Consider the following 6,000-nt stretch of genomic DNA (forward strand, 5'->3'; position numbering starts at 1 on the left):
CAACGCTGTGTACTTCTCCCTTCACAGAACAGCGCAAACTGTCTTTACCCAGAATAGAAAGAGGAGTGGAAGGCCCCGGTGCGCAACTGTGCAAGAGGACAAGTGCATTAGAGTGTCTAGTTTGAGAAACATACACCTCACAAGACCTTAACTGGCAGCTTCATTAAATAGTACCCACAAAACACCAGTCTCAACATCAACAGTGAAGAGGGCGACTTGGGGATGCTGGCCTTCTAGGCACCAAATACAGGTGTATTTATTTATCGGTACGTTACTACACTAAAGATCACTGACAAGGGATTGAATTTGAAATATTTTTTTATTAATAGCAAGGCAAGATTACAGAATTGTACATTAAATTTAGCTAATTTTAGCTAATCAGCTGGCTTGTTAAAGATGCACTATGTAGAAATCGTTTCGCCATTTCCTGGTTTCTAAAATTCTAAGAGTTTGCATAATTTCAGTTTATGTGACAAAACAAGCAATTATAGTGTAGAGACACAGGCACCTTAATTGGGGATTACGAGCTCATAGTAATAGCTGGAGCGGAATCAGTGGAATGGTATAAAATACATGGTTTCCATTCTATTCGCGCCGTTCTAGCCATTATTATGAACCATCCTCCCCTCAGCAGCCTCCACTGGTAGAGAATCATTGTACCATGTAAACCACTGAAATATATTTTCCATAACCAAAGATATAGTATTTTCAGCTGTTTGAAGCTGGTGTACAAAACCCAAAGTAAAAGATGCAAAAACAAAACTTAACGGGAAGCATAGAAATAGTGATCTACTGCTTCTTAAGACTTGCTTTCATTGAGAATGACAGATCTATAACTCACATTTCTATGTGAATTTGGTCAGGTCGCCCAAAAAGTTACTTATTGCAGCTTTTAAATAGCAACTTTCGTAAATTTACATTTTGACCCAAAAATATGCAGAATATTTTTTTTCTCTAGCTACAATAACTAACATATTCCTCTTAACTGTACTTTTTTTTGCATGATTCATTATGAAGTTCTAATTACTTACAATTGCTTACATCCTAGTATTTTTGGTAGAAATCTTTCTGAAGCAATTTGGGTCGCCAAGCTTTATGGGAGTTTTGATAACCACTCGATAGGAAGTCTGCATGTCTAGGGCCAACTAGAGGGCTGAAATTGAACTACCCCACGTTCAGAGTTGAATTGGAACACCACTTCTGATGCAGGATCGTGCAAAATGGAGGGTGAGGGTTACAACTCATTTCATTTTATTTGAAGGGGGGGGCGGGGGGGGGTATTAGGATTGAGCCTTAGTAAGTAACTAAGTAAAAGACTGTGTGTGTGTGTACCCCCATGCACGAGTCTACCCCTTTCCCTGCTTACCTGTGTGGTCTTGCCCGAGCCTGTTTCTCTGATGAAAATGTAGCTCTAGTGGCATGCCAGGACTTGTTTGAATTGATCCTTGTACTCCCACATGGGCAGCTGCAGACTCTTCTTCAGGATCTCATAGTAGCATGCCGTGTGGGCCAGGTTGGTGAACGAGTTGATCTGCTGCTGTATGGCTGTCTGCTTGATGGAGAGAAGGACCGCACTGCTGCCGCAGACAGCTGGGTTCAGGGCCATGCCAAAGTGCTTGACGTCCCGGTCGGTCTCAGTCCCTGTCCTTCGACAGCTAGTCTCGGTCCCTGTCACGGTCTCACCTGTGGTGGAGGTTACATGTTAGTAGTGTGTCAGACAAGCTTTTTTACATCAGCCAGGCCCCATTCCCATCTCCTACGTCTTACATGCTAAGGGCTAGAGTAAGGGGTATGGAACAAAATAGAATGACGCCAACACAGAAATAGAACTCCGATCCGAGAGGGTAAAAGTGCACCGCGGTTCGGCTATGACGTGTCCTTTTCCTCAAATAACATGAAAAGGTTACTGCGCATTTCCCTTTCACGCTACAGAAGAACGTAATCAAGTGTAGCATTCAAAGGTCACATTAATGAAGAAATTAAGTCTAAAATATCACAAGTCAAATGGTTAACACTTTCCTTTCACAAATGGGCGACATCTTTATTTCCTTTTTATCATGCTACAATGCATGTCTGGCCCCAAGAAGTCTTGAATTTCCTTCTTTGACAAAACCAATGTTGAAAACAGAGTGATGCTGACACTCAGATGTGTTCCTTTAGAATGTATGCCAAAAAATATAAAAAATGACTGCAAACCATACAAATTTGTTCAAAAACACATTTATTGAAGAACAGTGCAAATGCAGTTTGGTAACAGAATGATGGGTTGAGCTGTTTGTTCCCATTTTGTTACCAAACTTTGCATCTGCACTGTTCTTCAAGCAAATGTGTTTTTGTAAAAACACGTTCAGTGTAAATTGTTAAAAGTAGTCCTTGTTCAGAGTGAAACGGTTTGTTAACTTGGCAATCATTGGTTTTTGCTTGAAATACATTTTAAAGGAGAAACATCTGAGTCACGCTGTTAAAATGGAATTGCCCCCAATGTAGCCTATGTCATGTCTCTTGAGCAATGCACTATTTCCTATAGCTACTGAATTGTAAAGGGAAATATGATGCTCCAATACAGTTTAGCTAGTGTAAAGCCTCAGAAGAGATTTCTGAACTAACTTGTTCTTGGCTGACCTTCTTCGTTCTCGATTTGGAAGAAAAGTGTATCTTAGGGGGGATTTGATTTGAACTTTCTGAATATTCTCTGGTTTTCGGTGAACCACCTGCAACTGGACAATTATAAGATACACTTATTCGGAATCGAGAACAAAGAACGTGTCACGAAGAACAGGTTAGTTGAAATATTCCTTCTAAGGCTTTACACTAACATAGCTCAACTGTAACGGATAATGGAGCATCACATATCCCGTTACTGCAGCTAACTAGTTATATTTCCTATGAACATCAGCAGACCATCGTGTTGTCTTGGGTACACCACCTCAGAACTCATGTCCTTATGGGCCTGGAATGTTGGCATGACACTCGGTACCCAATTCCACGGAAGGATTTCAAGAATGTCTGTTCTGCCAACAAAGTTGGCCATGTAGTTTTGACGTCCACTGACTGAATCATTGGGTGACATGCAAATGAGACATCTTGGTTATTGGTTTGGTTATTTTCCTTTTCAGTTGCAGAACGTTAATGACAACGCTGTGATTTAGCTAGCTATCGGGCCAAATAGTTCGCTAACTAGCTCGTAGTATCTACAGAACAGAGCCAGCTTCAGATAGTTTCAATGAACTAGTAATGAGCTAGCTAGCTAGCATGCTAACGTTAGTTGCAGCTAAAAATCTCCTGCGCTGTAGTGCCGACAAAACACAAATCCAAAGGATCCTCTCTCCATATTATTCCATATACATAACCATTAGAAGACGTTATCGTTTAACTCGATGAATCATCATCTCCCAAATCCAACCAATATCGTTTAGACATATCTTTTTTTTACACGTACATAACTATCCAAAATAAGGAACAAAAGTAGGTTGATTATGATTTATGCCATGCAATGTATGCACAGTGCTGCTAAGCACCACAAATATGGCGACCGGAAGCACTTACCTCAATCATTGTTAGATATATTCAGTATTTGTGCCACCTGAAACTGTAAAGGACAGCTGCTGCCGTGGAGTCGGTGGTTGCCTGTCTTGGGGATGTTCTGGCTGACCAAATGCAGCCTCCCCCTAATAAAAAAAGAGGGTCCATGTGTAATACCAAATTGGCCTATGGTGATAACATAGAAAAGATAAACAGAGTTGTAGAATCCATCCCAAAGCCAAAAATGTGAGAACTCACATTTGTTTATAAATAACATGTATATGATAAATATGTATTTGAAGAGGGCTGTCCTTTTTTTTGTTATGCCAAAATGTGGATGTCAGTGATTATTTCAAACCATGTCAATCTTTCAAGAACATATGAAAAACCCCATCCACATGAGACATTTTCAGTGCATAGATCTCTTCCAAGAGATTTCTTGAATGTTTCAACCTATAATCAAATCAAATCAAATCTAATTTTATTTGTCACATACACATGGTTAGCAGATGTTAATGCGAGTGTAGCGAAATGCTTATGCTTCTAGTTCCGACAATGCAGTAATAACGAACAAGTAATCTAACTAACAATTCCCCCCCCAAAAAAACTACTGTCTTATACACAGTGTAAGGGGATAAGGAATATGTACATAAGGATATATGAATGAGTGATGGTACAGAGCAGCATAGGCAAGACACAGTAGATGATATCGAGTACAGTATAACATATGAGATGAGTATGTAAACAAAGTGGCATAGTTAAAGTGGCTAGTGATACATGTATTACATAAGGATGCAGTCGATGATATAGAGTCCAGTATATACGTATGCATATGAGATGAATAATGTAGGGTAAGTAACATTATATAAGGTAGCATTGTTTAAAGTGGCTAGTGATATAAGAGTGATATAAGATTATGTAGTGATGAATCAGCTGACACTGGAAACAATAATTTTCATCGACAGAGGTAATTACAAGCTAACAAGCATCATCATGGCAAATGGCTCATTGCTTGTAACCAGGGATTGATGGTGATGGGGAAGGAGAGGTCAACGTTACAACAAAGCCTCGCTAATGCTCTATATCCAAGGCGAATTTAAAATACCAGGCTGTTTTCTCCCTTTCTTTCACAGGCAATTAAATAACAGTCCAATTGTGTGTGAAATAGGCCTGCCAAGCAGAGCTGCTGACAGACATAGAGAAGACCAATACCATACTGACACAGGAGAGGAATAGCCCTTTTATCTAACTGTGAAAAGGGACAATAGCCTGCTACCTGAATGGAAAATCCTCTCGATAATATCAAGATGTCAGGATTGCAGGGCTGCACTCTAAACATCAAGTAACTGTATAACAATTGACAATAAAACTGGTATTGTTCAAAATAGTTATTTCAACAGATGTGCAAGATCTAGAGTGTATTTTAATTTATTTTGCACCTCAGCTGTTCAAGTCACCAAAATGAACATTGACATCTTAGAGTAGAATCAATAGAACGTAAGTGGACGAGGTATTGAATGCATGTTTATCTGGTTCTAAATATAGATTATTATTGTTGTTGTTATCATTGTGTCTGTAAAAATGACAGAAGATAGCATCAAGCCAGTTACAGAAATCTATTTACAAACTATTCCTTAATCTAATGCTGGTCTCAGGAGACAACTGGTCTCCTGCTGGTCTCGTGTTTGCCTGCTGTGTCATCGGAGTGAGCAGTCCTACTCTTTGGGATAAGACAGTCGAGCCGGAATGGGAAAAGCCCATTAACTGCAATCGATCCCTAACAGAGAGTCAACTACAGACAATGAGAAGTGTTGGATCATGATACGGCATGAACGTTTGAATGATGTAGTAGGGAATCACTTAACTCATTCTTACCTTACACAATTTATGTGATTTCATGACAAAAGTTGCTGCTTTTAAGGAAATTGATGTCTTTTGATATTTTGAAATAGATTCTACAAACACTGAGATCTGTGAAAATGTAAAAGCTGCAAATAAATGATTGAAATAAACATGTATTTAATGTAAACATATAGTATTTTTTGATGTATAGTCCTGATATGTTTGTTTAGTATCTGAATGCATTCATACACTCTTAAGAAACAACAAAATATCAGCATAATATACAATTAAATAACAAGAACATTATCACAATATCACAGTACCACTGAAGGAGACAGACATCTTTGGGAAACAACTCACAGATCACAGTTTAAACTGCATGCCTTGTGAGCTACTCACTTTACAATAAATGGATGTATTGTACCTAGGGTTAGTTAAAGCACTTCTTTAGCCAATCATAAGTTATAAACATTTAATAAGTCCAATCACTGTGGAAAATAAGTCACAGTTTGCCCATACACGAAATACACCATTATTTGACAAAGTGGCAGCGATATTTAGAGCCATGGTTTAATCACAAAGTTAGACACGTGGAATGTTAAAGGTCAGTGCTGATGACCATCTTAGATGGGGAAA

The 6,000-nt window shown here is 38.9% G+C and overlaps 1 long non-coding RNA gene across 3 annotated transcripts in view; it reads right to left on the minus strand.

Annotated features, from left to right (window-relative positions):
- LOC109896458 (uncharacterized) overlaps positions 1-3,645 on the minus strand; it is a 55,218-nt gene extending 51,573 nt beyond the window's left edge. For 2 of the 3 annotated variants that reach the window (XR_004211062.1, XR_004211060.1), the window contains exons 1-2: positions 2,927-3,474; positions 1,367-1,683 (exon numbers count right to left, since the gene is read on the minus strand). This is a non-coding gene — a long non-coding RNA (uncharacterized LOC109896458). Of the gene's footprint in view, positions 1-1,366; positions 1,684-2,926; positions 3,475-3,546 lie in introns of those variants that run through there. The other variant, XR_004211061.1, reaches the window with a different exon arrangement.
- Positions 3,646-6,000: the final 2,355 nt, after the last annotated feature.

The sequence above is a fragment of the Oncorhynchus kisutch genome, linkage group LG9 (genome assembly GCF_002021735.2).
Source record: "Oncorhynchus kisutch isolate 150728-3 linkage group LG9, Okis_V2, whole genome shotgun sequence".
Lineage (NCBI taxonomy): Eukaryota > Metazoa > Chordata > Actinopteri > Salmoniformes > Salmonidae > Oncorhynchus > Oncorhynchus kisutch.